The following is a 15,294-nucleotide window of genomic DNA, read 5'->3' as shown; positions in this document are numbered from 1 at the left end:
TTGAATCTCATCAGAACAATTCCCAGTCAACTGAAAGCCTAGAAAGTCAACAGCCAAGTCAACTGTGGATTTGGAGGTGGGAAGCGATTAGAAATACCTCATTCGTGTTCAAATAAGTCTCATTTGACATTTCAAACATCAACATTGAAGAAAATAAAGTCAGGTCAAAACTTTCCAAAAATAGAAAGTGACCTATAATTCAAACTTGCCAAAAATGGAAAGGTTTTAACCTAACTTCAACTTCAAATTCAAACTTGTGTGGAGTAATAATGCCAATTCTTCCACCAATAAATTCAGCTGGGTATCTTTTCTTGAAAAACTTTAGTATTTCAACCGCAGCATCAGCTTCGCATTCATTACAAAGCGATATTGCACCAGAGTTTCTTCATAAGCCTCCCGACCGTCAACAATATCATAGAATGCATAAGGCCCAAGACCCTCGGTCTGATGACATGGTGCTGATTTGCTAGACATATGGCTACCATTTAGTAATTTGTTGTCATAGAAATGCGACGAAGGAAACTTGCATATCTCTGGATGCATTCTATACTGTTCCGTAAGCATAATAACAAGATGCCCAGCCCTTAAGTTAGCACGCTTGGTTTCATAGAACCTGATATAATCAATCAGTTTCTCCATATTCGACCGCAACACTGCTGATGAATCTACTCTCAAATCATTCTTCCCATCTTTTGAAGGGATCCTATCTTCTGCTATACGTTGACCGACAAGTGTATCAATAAAGAACGGGAGTGAATTTTGATGGACTGTTTTAGCATTTCCAACCTTCACAAGATAAGGCTTGTACATTTTTCCATTACTTCCATAGAGACCAGGGCTAGAAATTCTTGATATCAATTCATCCACAGCGGTATTAGATTGAGCACTTATAAGAATTCTTCGTCTCGTACAGTTTTCGAAAGATTTTTGATGAACTCTGGCCATCATCAATCAATTTCCTACCCATGGCTGCATCCTGCCATGTCCTCGCAATGGCAACACTCTGGTAAATCTTAGGTCAGTAACTGATTGAACTGGAGCACCAGAATCATTAAAATCGTCCTTGTTATTTCATCGTGTCGCAGCCACAAAAGAGGAGTTAAATCTGAAGATGAACTGATGGTGGCTTTCTTGTTATTATAAGTAGTCCCACTGACTTGATTATTAGGAGGTATTATTTTGGAAGCACTTCTTTTCATTGCAGCAACTTCTTTGCACCTTCTTTAAGACCAGTCACTGCGGCATTATAAGTTTCCACAGTTACTGCATCTTCCTCGGCATATCTTACGGCTTCCCGACATAGATTACTGTACCTCATGTTAGAGACTCCTGACTATGTAATTCAGCCATACGATCATCTGATCCAGCACTACTTTTGGCATATTTTGTCCACCGTTTTAAGATGTAATGGGATGGTAATGTAAGTACATTTGTCACAGTGAAAACAATTAAAATGTGCCTGCAAAGAAGGCTTGAACACTCAAACATTTGGCAAGTACCGTTAGCTCTCAATTCAGCATGGTTGAATGCAGCAGTATATGCCCTGTCAACGTCTTTAAATTTTGCAACCTTGAATGTGCTATTTATATCATCTTCTTCAATTATGTTTGCAGTGTAAACAAAAGTTTCAACTAGCTCTTCCTGAAACTTCAAAACTATTTTTCTTGTATAAAGATTGGCAGCCTGTTTCCATTGGTGAAGGTGTCCTCAAAACCGGCGTTGTGCAAATTGTCTCGAAGTCTGCTTCTATTTCCTTTTCAATCTAGCTCTCTAAAGCTTTTTTCATATTTCTTAAAGAACAAAGGTAATGTCCTCTGTTGGATGACGTAACCATAAAAAAAGAAACACTAAATCCTTGATTAGGAGACATTGCAGCAAAAATGAATCACAGAAGTATGCTGGAACCATTGATCACGGGCAATACACAGTGACTGAAGCCAATCATTGCTTCTAAGCTCGTATTTATCAAGGATAGAATTCCAAGATGATTCAAACTCCTCGGTGGTTTCTGTCAGGTTAATGAAATTATAAAGTTCACCCTGAAAATTTGGATGCAAAAGACACACATGGGCCAACTTTTCTTTGCCTTCTCTCAAGACATGCCACTTGTTAATACACTGGCGAGTTTGTGGGGAAAACCTCTGAAATTGCTGCCTGTATGGCCCTGTCTTGATCAGTAATTATTGAGACAGGCTGTCGGTCACTCATTGCTGTGAGAAATTCCTTAAAGATCCACAAAAAAGAATGCACAACCAAACGAAACCAACTAACCATGACTGTTTACTCCAGTAAAAGGAGCAAATGGCATTCTATACTGGTTAGCTCTGCATGTGGTATCCAGATGAACTGCATCACCAAAATGAACATAAGCTGTCCAGGATCAATGTTGGTTGTATATTAACAACAATTTGAACAAGTGTCTGTACTATCTGAGAAGCAGACATAGGAAGGGACAATATTTTAGTGACAGCAGTTGTAAGACCCCAATTTTATCCCTAAGATCCCTCATGGCATCATAACATTGCATTTGCATTGCCTCAAGGATCATAAGCATCTTGGTTCCCTTTACCTTTGGGTGGGACTCCTTGTGAGTGGTTTGAGATCACCAAACATGCTTGAATTGTATATCATTGCTTTCCTCATTTTTTGTTTACTAACCAAAAGCACAAAAATATGTCACTAACATCTTTTATTTGTAGCTTGAGCAATCACAAAGTCCAAAGCTTATAGGAGATCATTGGTACAAAGACATGGTCAAGAAGAGATGATAGCCAGCATGGTAATGGTCCCCAAAGCTCTCATCCATCAAATATGCCTCCTTAGCATCTCAATTCATCATTTTGATCAAAGCAAGTCAAAGGTTTTGAGGTCTTGTTCTTCAAGGAAACCCTAATCCATCTGTGCACCACAATGCCTTACTCATGAAGCAACCTCAGTCCATGGTCAAATACAATCAAGGGAAGTTCTTTAACTCTTCATTTCATGAATATTTGAACTTATTTGAGTATCCTCAATCATCAATTCATCAAGATATGAGGCATGGACTTGAGAAGTTGATCAGTCAATTCATCTGACTATTTTGAAATGCACTGAGACCTAACTTTTGATGTGTTGGTCAAATGGAGATGGTTCCAAACACACAAATTTTATTAAGGACAATATGAACAACTTTCATGTTCATCAAAATTTGATTTGAAGCTTGGAAAACCATCTGCCATTCCAATACATTATAGGTCATTTTGACTGAAACCCTAATTTTGGGTCAACTTCCCAAGGACATAACTCATTCATTTTTTATGATTTTGAGGTGGGATCAAATGTATTGGACATATTAAGATGTCTACTTAAAATGTTATGTTGAACAAAATTTCAAAATCTCAAAGGAAATACATGTGATAATGCAAGACATTATAGGTCCTTTTTGACCAAATGCATTAAAAGTCAAAAAAGTCCAACTTCAAGTGTCCATAACTCTTTCATAAAAAATCCAAATGATGCAAAATTTAAGTCTATTTTTATTGTCTTGAAAATATCTGCAACTTTTATGTTGGAGGTTTTTCCATTTGAAGCTTGCATCATCAAAACAGAGGGGCTTGAAAGTTGGCCAAAATTAGAAACCTTGCATTGACATGTTTTGCACATCACACTTTAAACTCAAATTTCATAAATTTCCCCACTCCAAATTGTAAAGAAAAAGAGTCAGAACACATACAATCGCAAGTTTCGATGATGACAAAAGACCATCATGCACGTCTACAAACAAATGCAACACATTACCCATCATATCCTTTCTACGTTTGTCTAAACCTATTGTAATGATTAAAAACATATGTGGACAAAGTGTGATCATGACGAAATGCATGAAAATCACAAAACACAGATTTATGCAGATTTGAAGGCCTTGAGTCGACCATAGGGGTCAGCTCAAAGCTCACGGGTCAGCGCAAAACTCAGCTAAACTGGAGATTGGTCAGCGCATGCTTCTTTGCGTCGACCATAAGGGTCGGCGCAAAACTCACGGGTTAGCGCATAAATCCCCTGAGTCGACCAGAGGTCAGCGCATGGCACAATGATGCTATCCTGGGTCAGCGCATGGAACCATGGGTCGACCATAGGGGTCGGCGCATCTCTCACGGCTCAGCGCACGCCGACCTATGGTCGACCGCTCGTGCGTAGACTCAGTTTTCTGAGTTCTTTCCACTGTTTGAAAGTCTGTTAATTTTGGTTGGTTTGTCAGTTACTATATATAGAAGTCAAAACACTTTTATTAACTAACATTTGTCAATTTGAGTTCAAGTGTTCAAGGAAACAAGAAAGAGTGAAAAAGGTGTCCAAGACTCATCATCTTCATCTTCAACATTTCACAACACATCAACTACACACAATTACTTTTGATGTGGTTCGTGATCGATTAAAGGTGATAAGGTTCGAAGCTGTGATCGAAGAATCCGGTTCGAGTTGAAGCTTGTGGCAGGTTCTTTCTTGAATAAAACCATTAGGGTTTTGTCCTCCAATACGGGTTCGTGTTTGGGGGTTTTTGGACGAATCGCTTCATCAATATTCAGCCGAGCGAAGGTGATTGAGAAGAGGAAGTCTTCATCAGTCTAGTAGCGGATTCGGTGACATTGAAGTGAAGGATTCGGGTTCGACTCGTTGTGCTTGAGATCAGCCGGGCCGAGGGTTTGAAGAACGGAAGATTCTTCAATAAAGGGGCTGGAATCGGAGGTCTAGCAACAACGATCGAAGGTCTTGATTCATCTTGAATCAAGGAGCAAGGATAGGAAGCATCATTCAACACATTGGAAGTTCTGTTGTTTACATGCGTTGCAATCCTTGTATAGACGATTAAATTTCACAGGTGATATCTAATTAATCATCTCAATTCTATTTTTAGAATTGAGGGCAGACGTACCCCAAAGCGAGGACGGCGGGGGAACTGCCTCATCAAATCTCTGTCTTCTTTAATTTTCTGCATAAGTGCTTTTCAGCTTAAAAATTAAGTGATTTTAGTTTAAGCAATTTTACCAAACGTTGATATAAGTTGAGTAAGAGATTAAAACTGCTGTTTGAATACACAGTACAATAGTATATTGTACTAGATAAATTTGAATTACTTACTCAACTCAAATATCTCTTGGAGTATATGCACACCAAGTGTTTGTAAATTTGCTTAAGCCAAAGTTGTCTTAAGTTTGCTTCCAGTTTAAATTTGGTATTTTGGATCATTGGAACTAGGCTTACTAGTTAGTGAAACATATCAATTGAGTGTGCAAATAGTGTAGTGATTTATATTTCATTTTATCTATAATCCATTAGCTTAACGCATATCCGGTTTTCCAATAACGGTTCGTTTTAGACTAAAATTTTCCTCGGCTGCTTCCGCACTTAAAACAATTTTTAAAACCAATTTTACTTTAAATTGGTAGCGCCGACTCAAGTTTTTAATTGGGATCTATTCAACCCCCCCTTCTAGATCCGTGCCATAGTCTAACAAGTGGTATCAGAGCCTGGTTTACTCCATGCTTCAAAATACAACGTTGATAGAAAATGGCTAACGAACCTAAAGGGGCTTACAATAGAGCTCCCGTGTTCAATGGTGAAAGTTATAGTTATTGGAAAGACTGTATGCGGGTGCACATAAATTCCATAGATAGAAAAATATGGAATGTTATTCTTAATGGTCCAATTCAAATAACCATGACCAATGAGAACAACGAAGTGGTGCCTAAGCCCGAAGCACAATGGACCGATGATGATGAAAAGAAATACAATTATGATTGGAAAGCCAAAAATATCCTAATCTCCTCATTAGACGTAGATGAATACTATCGTGTATCCCATTGTCCTACTGCTAAGGCTATGTGGGATTCACTACAAATTTCCCATGAGGGGACGAATGATGTTAAATTGGCTAGAATCAATACACTAACACAAGAGTTTGATCTCTTCTTCATGGAGCAAGGGGAAACCATTGCTGACATGCAAAAGAGATTCACTCATCTCATCAATCGATTACATTCACTTGGTAGGCCTGTTTCCAATGATATTGCTACTAATAAGATCTTAAGATGTCTTAACAGGGAATGGCAGCCGAAAGTGACCGCCATCAAAGAGGCAAATGATCTTACCACTTTGGACTTGACAACATTGTTAGGTAAACTACAAGAGCACGAACAAGTTCTCTTAAGCCTGGAACAACACGAAAAGAAAGACAAGAAAGACAAAGCAAAGATGAGTGAAAAGAAATCAATAGCTCTAAAGACTTCCTCCTCAAAGTCTCAAGCAAAAGAGCAAAGTGATTATTCATCGAGTGACGAAGAAGAAGAGGACAAGAGTGAAGATATGGGGCTGTTCGTCAAACGCTACAACGTTACGTGAGAAAGAACGGCATCCAACATTCCGAGAAGAACTTGGTAAACTTCCGGAAGCAATCTAGGTTCTCTAAAAATGATGACTCAAAAGGAAAAACAACTAGAGGGTCGTGCTATAAGTGTGGAAAGTCGGGTCACTACAAACCGGACTGTCCGATGAACAAAAAGACAAAAGAAAAAGATTCATACAAATCACACAAGAAACCATCAAAGCCAAGGAGAGCATACATAGCTTGGGAAAGCGATAGCGACTCCTCCGATGATGAAAGTTCTAGTGATGAAGATGAAAATGCAAATCTATGTCTTTCTGCTCATCAAAAGAACAAAAAGAAACAAGTACGACATGCTAAATATGAAAAATCCTCTAGTATGTCTCATCATGAATTGCAAACTGCTTTTGATACTTTACACTATGAAGCGAAAGAGGCCTTTAAAAGGCTTGCCTCAAATAAGAAATTTTTTTCTCATTTGGAACATAAAATTCAAGAATCCGAACGGAAACTTGAGGCACTTAAAGCTTCTATAGTGGAAAGCACAAAAACAAGTTATGAGGACCTTAAAAGTAGAATGATGAACTTTGGGTGTGATACTTGTTACATTTGGCAAGGTGAAGTAAGAAACCTAAAAGCCAAACTTGACAAGGCTCTTGAGCCCAAGATTACTTTTGCTATCGACAAATCAAACTTTCGAAAAAGTATGGTTAATCCATATCAAAAATATAAATATGTTATAAAGGATGAAGATAGCAAAAGCAATCCAAATGTAAATTTCTCTTGTCTCTATTGTTGCAAGAAAGGCCATTCCATTGCTAAATGTAGATTTAGGAGGTTTTTAGTTCCTAAAGGCATTTATCAATGGATGCCCAAATGCAACCATTTCGTTCCTCGCCACTCAGGACCCAATAAGCAATTGGGTACCTTCTCTTGTTAATTATCTTGTCACAGCTACAATGCCTCGAGACTACCGAGAGAAGATGGGTTCTCGACAGTGGATGCTCAAGGCACATGTCAGGTGACATATCTCTCTTCATTGACTTTGTGGCTAAGAAGAAGGGATATGTAACTTATGGTGACAACAACCGTGGAGCAATACTTGGGAAAGGTAGTGTAGGTAATCCCTCCTCTACTACTATTTCTGATGTTTTTCTTGTCGAAGGTCTTAAACACAATCTACTTAGCATCAGTCAATTATGTGACAAAGGATACAATGTATCGTTTTCAAAAGATTGTTGCAAAATTGTACATAATGATGATAAGAAGAGCATGTTTAATGGTCTTCGTGTGAACAATGTCTATATGCTTGACTTAAATGAAGTATCGTTAACAAGTGATAAATGCCTTGTAACAATGAGTGAAGATTCATGGTTATGGCATAGGCGTTTAGCACATGTTAACTTTGACTTACTTAACAAAGTAGTCTCAAAAGATCTAGTCCTAGGTCTCCCCAAAATTAAGTTCACCAAGGATCACCTTTGTGATGCTTGTCAAAAAGGAAAGCAAACGAGGATCTCTTTTAAATCCAAAAATATCGTTTCAACAACGAGACCTCTCGAGCTTCTCCATATGGATTTATTTGGGCCATCTAGGATTAAAAGTCTAGGAGGAAACTATTACGGTTTCGTAATAGTGGACGACTTTTCTCGATTTTGTTGGACTATTTTCTTAGTAAGTAAGAGTGACACATTCGCCGCCTTTGAACGATTTGCTAAGCTTTCCCAAAATAAACTAAATACAAACATTGTTGCAATTAGAAGTGATCATGGAGGTGAGTTTGAAAATCACTTATTTGAAGAGTATTGCGGTAACCATGGTATTGATCATAACTTCTCCGCTCCACGTACTCCTCAACAAAATGGGGTTGTGGAGCGTAAAAATCGAATTTTGGAAGAATTGGGAAGAACAATGATCAATGAAAGTGGCTTACCGAAATATTTTTGGGCTGACGCCATTAGTACGACTTGTTACGTTCTGAATAGGGTGCTCATTCGCCCCATTCTAAACAAAACACCGTATGAACTTTTAAAAGGGCGAAAGCCAAATGTTTCTCACTTACATGTCTTTGGTTGCAAATGTTTTGTATTGAACAATGGAAAGGAAAACTTAGGGAAATTCGATTCCAAGGCCGACGAAGGTATCTTCCTCGGATACTCTCAATCTAGCAAAGCATATAGAATATACAACAAACGATTACTTACTGTAGAAGAGTCTGTACATGTCACTTTTGATGAAACCAATCCGAGAAACGTCGGAAAGGGTAGTATTTTTCATGGTGCAGGTACATCTACCGAAGACATACTCAAAGGTGGCGAGCCGAGGATTGATCAACCCGACATAGTCAAAATTGAGGAGGACAAAGATGTACACCATGAGGAAACCGAGGTAGTTCATCCGCCTTCAAACGATGATCTCCCTCAAGCTTGGAAGTCTTCCAAAGACCATCCAATCGACAACATTCTCGGGGACATCTCAAAGGGTGTAACAACTCGATCTAAGCTAAGTAATTTCTGTTATCACTTCGCTTTCGTTTCGCAGATGGAACCTAAAAACCCTAAAGAAGCCCTACTCGATGAACACTGGTTTTTATCAATGCAGGACTTAATCAGTTCACCAGAAATGAGGTTTGGGACCTTGTCCCTCCACCGCGAGATCATCGAGTAATCGGCACCCGATGGGTGTTTAGGAACAAGCTGGACGAAAACGGGGTAATAACCCGTAATAAGGCGCGTTTAGTCGCGCAAGGGTATAACCAAGAGGAAGGCATCGACTATGAGGAAACTTATGCGCCGGTTGCCCGACTCGAGGCTATACGCCTTCTCCTTGCTTTCGCTTGTGCGAAAGACTTTAAGCTATTCCAAATGGATGTCAAGAGTGTGTTCCTTAACGGTCACATAAATGAAGAGGTTTATGTCGCACAACCTCCGGGTTTCGAATCCCATGAGTATCCTGATCATGTTTATAAACTAAAAAGAGCTTTGTATGGCCTCAAAAAGCTCCTAGAGCTTGGTATGAGAGACTAAGCAAATTCTTACTCGATCAAAAATACTCAAGAGGAAAGGTTGACACAACCCTCTTCATTAAACGTCAAGGAAAGCACTTAATATTAGTGCAAATTTATGTAGATGATATCATATTTGGATCTACTAACATGAATCTTGTGAGAGAGTTTTCTGACCTTATGCAGGGCGAATTCGAGATGAGTATGATGGGGGAGCTCACATACTTTCTCGGTCTGCAAATTAAACAGCTCAAAGAAGGAACTTTCGTGAGCCAGACAAAGTACTGTTTGGACCTTATCAAGAGATTTGACATGGCAAAAGCTAAGGCCATAGACACCCCCATGCCTACGTGTACCAACTTGAACAAAGATGAAGACGGTAAGGAAGTAGATGTAAAACGGTATAGAGGTATGATTGGTTCACTGTTTTATCTTACTGCTTCTCGTCCCGATATTATGTTTAGTGTATGCATGTGTGCAAGATATCAATCATGTCCCAAGGAATCCCATTTAAAAGCTGTCAAACGAATACTTCGATACCTATCCGGTACTCCGAAGTTTGGACTGTGGTATTCCAAAGGTAATGATTGTTCTTTGGTAGGTTTTTCTGATTCCGACTTTGCCGGTTGCAAATCGGATAGGAAGAGCACCAGTGGCACATGTCACTTATTTTCAAACTCTTTGGTCAGTTGGCATAGCAAGAAACAGGCTTCTGTTGCTTTGTCAACCGCCGAAGCGGAATACGTTGCCGCCGGTAGTTGTTGTGCCCAAATCCTATGGATTAAGCAACAACTATTGGACTTTATCCTCAAACTTGAACGTATTCCCATTTTTTGTGACAATACAAGTGCCATTAACCTGACCAAGAATCCTGTGCTACATTCTCGCACCAAACATATCGAAATTCGACACCACTTTCTTCGGGATCATGTAGAGAAAGGTGACATTGTGTTTGAACATGTCAATACTGAAAATCAACTAGGACATTTTCACAAAGCCGCTAGCCACTGAACCTTTCTTTCATATCCGCCGAGAACTTGGCATTCTCGATATTTCGGAACGGGCACTATAATCTGCTGTTTTACATTATTCCATATAAGACTTCAATCTTGTACTTCTAACAAATCTATGTTGTTGTAAGCACAAGTCTACCGTTCACTAAGTCACTCCGGCATTGAGGTGATACTGTTCCTCTCTTTCTCTCTCTGCAAAGTCTCATGACTAAAACAGTTATATCTCATAATGATGTTGTTTATATATATATATATATATGATATCTCTCTTTGGATGTTTATTGCTGTATGAATTGTTAATTATGCATCAAACCTGTCATTGCATGTGCCAAATAGTGAAAAATTGAAATTTGGACTGTATGAGTCGACCGCAACAGGGCTATGGTCGACGCACGCTTAAATAATTTCTGCATTTTCTCAAAAATCAAACAGTATGCATCGACGCATAAGGGCTATGGTCGACGCATCGCTCGAAAATTTCGTTTTTCTGCAGAAAAATTTAAATCGTTTTTCATGCATTCCCATTCAAAATCATCATTAAGTGTGCATTTACATTCCATCACCTTTCAAACTACCCACTACTTTGTAACTTGCATCTACCTAGTGGCTATTGTTCCTTGATCTTCCATCTTCCCAAAACCCTAACCTTTCCACTATAAATAGGGAGAAACCTCTCTCTAGCAAAATCACTCTCAAAACCCTTCTTAAACCTTCTCTCTATACCCAAACACTTAGTTTCAAACCTGCTCAAATGGCTTCCACATCACGCAGACCTTCCGGCAAAAGATCCCGAGAATCATCCGCCGCATCTCTTCCCATATCTGCTGTATCACTCGTTCCACCCGCTCGCGTCGAAGCCTTCAACAAAGATATCGGCAAACGAGGAGTTGTGCAACAACATGCGTTCTACAAACTTACCGCTGAACGCATGCACCTCGCTCAAATCATGGCTCTGCTGCAGCATCAAGGCTTCATCAACTTCCTGGAGTGCAACACTAAATACAGTGAAGACCTTGTCCGAGTGTTCTACGCCGGTCTTCATGACAACTTTCGCGGGCATAAGTTTTCCTCCAGAGTTGGCCCGACAAAGGTATCGCTTAAATCAAATATCTGGAACCAATATTTTGATATTTCTGTGGATGATGCTGAAAATCCTCTACCTGAGGTAACTGACTCTCACCACATAGATGGCTACGAGTTTAAGAGTGCATTGAATGACATGCTGAAACGGCCATATCCTGATGAGTTTGTGAACAGTGACGCGTTCCCACGAACTGTCACTGCCGGCAAGCTGAAAGCCGGAGAAAGGATTCTTCAGTGGATTGTCTCACGCATCCTGAGACCAAAGAAGGGCGGTCTCTCTAGAGTGGAACAGGCCGAGGTTCATCTGATTTACATTCTGAAAAATAAGAAGAAAATCAACTGGCCGTACTACATTGCCAGTAGAATGTATAATCTACGTGATTCCGGACGAGGAACTGCTCTTGCCTACGGATCCTTCATTCAAGAGGTCCTTACAGCAGCCAACGTTAATCATCCGTCCTTCCCGTACACTTCCATCTCATCTGACAAAGAGTTTAGCACAAAAACTATGTCTATGATGGGATATCTTTGGTGCAATGAGCGGAGAACGTATAAGTTTGTTAGAAGAGGAAATGTTCCTGCAGATGATGACAGTGATGAAAGCGAAGAACAAGAAGATGAAGAGGAAAATGAAGAAGAAGAAGCCAGGCACAATTTTGATCACAATGGTGGAGATGATAGTCCTCCACCCGTTGACACTCATGACTACTCCGGCTCCGCTTGGGTTCAGCAGTCGCATACAAATGAAGAAGATGTTCCACGCTGGGGTGGCTGGGGTGAATGGCAACATACGGGCTGGTCAACTCAACGTCAATTTTACCAGCCGTATCACCAAGATGAGGAAGAATCTCCTCCGTCCCCTCCACAGCAAGCAGATTCTTCAGAACTGTTGGATATGATGCGCAATATGCAGATCGCTCAACAGTCCTTCATGCAAGCTCAAGATGAGCGCTATGCTCATATTAGCGAGCAACTTCAAGCCTAAAATGAGCGTCTCGACACCTTCTCTACAAGCATGAATGACCGGTTTGCAGCCTTTTCGACGTCATTTGAACTTCAGGAAAGGTCGATCGACGAGAGTCTCAAGCATCTGAACGGTGTCACCGAATACTTATCATCTCTGGCTGACCCTTACAAAAACCCGGGCATTTGTTATCATCCAGGACACCGCCACTAGGCCATAGACATTCACATGCACTTTGTAGTTTGATTGTTATTTTGAATGTATTTCTGTATTTTACTTGTTCTTAATCAATGACTATTGCTCAGAAATGACATTGGTGTGTTATTATTATCTGTTTATGTTATTTCCTGTGAAATTTCCTTGTTATCTTGAAAAATCACTCTGTCTCTCTTTTTGATGTTGTCAAAGGGGGAGAAAAAGGTGCACAAAGCAGGCAGCCAAAAATGCCCACAACTAACAGTACCCTCTCTGCAGATAGCCTTAGATTACAAAAGAAAGGGGGAGTGTGCAAAATGTGTCAATACCGCATGCTGTTTGTCACGTTGATTTATACAAGTTGTCATCATCAAAAAGGGGGAGTATATAAAGACAAAGAGTCAGAACACATACAATCGCAAGTTTCGATGGTGACAAAAGACCATCATGCACGTCTACAAATAAATGCAACATATTACCCATCATATCCTTTCTACGTTTGTCTAAACCTATTGTAATGATTAAAAACATATGTGGACAAAGTGTGATCATGACGAAATGCATGAAAATCACAAAACACAGATTTATGCAGATTTGAAGGCCTTGAGTCGACCATAGGGGTCAGCTCAAAGCTCACGGGTCAGCGCAAAACTCACGGGTTAGCGCATAAATCCCCTGAGTCGACCAGAGGTCAGCGCATGGCACAATGATGCTATCCTGGGTCAGCGAATGGAACCATGGGTCGACCATAGGGGTCGGCGCATCTCTCACGGCTCAGCGCACGCCGACCTATGGTCGACCGCTCGTGCGTAGACTCAGTTTTCTGAGTTCTTTCCACTGTTTGAAAGTCTGTTAATTTTGGTTGGTTTGTCAGTTACTATATATAGAAGTCAAACCACTTTTATTAACTAACATTTGTCAATTTGAGTTCATGTGTTCAAGGAAACAAGAAAGAGTGAAAAAGGTGTCCAAGACTCATCATCTTCATCTTCAACATTTCACAACACATCAACTGCACATAATTACTTTTGATGTGGTTCGTGATCGATTAAAGGTGATAAGGTTCGAAGATGTGATCGAAGAATCCGGTTCGAGTTGAAGCTTGTGGCAGGTTCTTTCTTGAATAAAACCATTAGGGTTTTGTCCTCCAATACGGGTTTGTGTTTGGGGGTTTTTGGACGAATCGCTTCATCAATATTCAGCCGAGCGAAGGTGATTGAGAAGAGGAAGTCTTCATCAGTCTAGTAGCGGATTCGGTGACATTGAAGTGAAGGATTCGGGTTCGACTCGTTGTGCTTGAGATCAGCCGGGCCGAGGGTTTGAAGAACGGAAGATTCTTCAATAAAGGGGCTGGAATCGGAGGTCTAGCAACAACGATCGAAGGTCTTGATTCATCTTGAATCAAGGAGCAAGGATAGGAAGCATCATTCAACACATTGGAAGTTCTGTTGTTTACATGTGTTGCAATCCTTGTATAAACGATTAAATTTCACAGGTGATATCTAATTAATCATCTCAATTCTATTTTTAGAATTGAGGGCAGACGTACCCCGAAGCGAGGACGGCGGGGGATCTGCCTCATCAAATCTCTGTCTTCTTTAATTTTCTGCATAAGTGCTTTTCAGCTTAAAAATTAAGTGATTTTAGTTTAAGCAATTTTACCAAACGTTGATATAAGTTGAGTAAGAGATTAAAACTGTTGTTTGAATACACAGTACAATAGTATATTGTACTAGATAAATTTGAATTACTTACTCAACTCAAATATCTCTTGGAGTGTATGCACACCAAGTGTTTGTAAATTTGCTTAAGCCAAAGTTGTCTTAAGTTTGCTTCCAGTTTAAATTTGGTATTTTGGATCATTGGAACTAGGCTTACTAGTTAGTGAAACACATCAATTGAGTGTGCAAATAGTGTAGTGATTTATATTTCATTTTATCTCTAATCCATTAGCTTAACGCATATCCGGTTTTCCAATAACGGTTCGTTTTAGACTAAAATTTTCCTCGGCTTCTTCCGCACTTAAAACAATTTTCAAAACCAATTTTCTTTTAAATTGGTAGCACCGACTCAAGTTTTTAATTGGGATCTATTCAACCCCCCCTTCTAGATCCGTGCCATAGTCTAACACAAATGAGTTTTTGTCCAACATAACAATTGTTCCTCATACAAAAACCTTTTCAACCATTACCCATATGCCTATGCTTGGATTTTCTAAATGGCACTTTCGAAGAGATGATTGTTTAGGTGCAAATGGAAAATTTACATTGAATCTTGAAATACAAGCTATTGCAAGGCAAATTACACGTCCAAATCAATTCATTGTGCTATCAGCTTGCAAATCCATCAGCTTTTGGGCGTCACATGCGCCTTTACAGGCCCATGCATGGAGGACCCAGAGCTTCATGCACACGAGTTTCTTCTCATTTTGGCATCAGCTCTAGCTATAAATACCTTGCCATGCTCACTCATTTGGGAGGCCAATCTCAACCTGAAATGCTGCAGAAATATTTCCCTAACCATCACTAAAGAAGCAAGCTCACTTTTCTCATTTTTTTTCAGTTTTGAAATTCAACTTCATCTGGTTGAATTCTCAGATCTAATGCTTCTAGACCTTCACCATACACTTCATTGAACTTCTGTTTCCCAGATTGAATCTCGTCCCTTGCTTGTT

At 39.8% G+C, this 15,294-nt stretch overlaps 1 pseudogene; it reads right to left on the bottom strand.

Moving 5' to 3' along the window:
* Positions 1-951: 951 nt before the first annotated feature.
* On the bottom strand, positions 952-11,438 carry LOC127103213 (protein FAR1-RELATED SEQUENCE 3-like; annotated as a pseudogene).
* Between the last annotated feature and the right edge of the window lie 3,856 nt (positions 11,439-15,294).

This window comes from Lathyrus oleraceus, chromosome 1 (assembly GCF_024323335.1).
Source record: "Lathyrus oleraceus cultivar Zhongwan6 chromosome 1, CAAS_Psat_ZW6_1.0, whole genome shotgun sequence".
NCBI classification, from domain to species: Eukaryota; Viridiplantae; Streptophyta; class Magnoliopsida; order Fabales; family Fabaceae; genus Lathyrus; species Lathyrus oleraceus.
The sequence above is the reverse complement of the archived record's forward strand: the minus strand, read 5'-3'. Positions and strand labels throughout refer to the sequence as shown.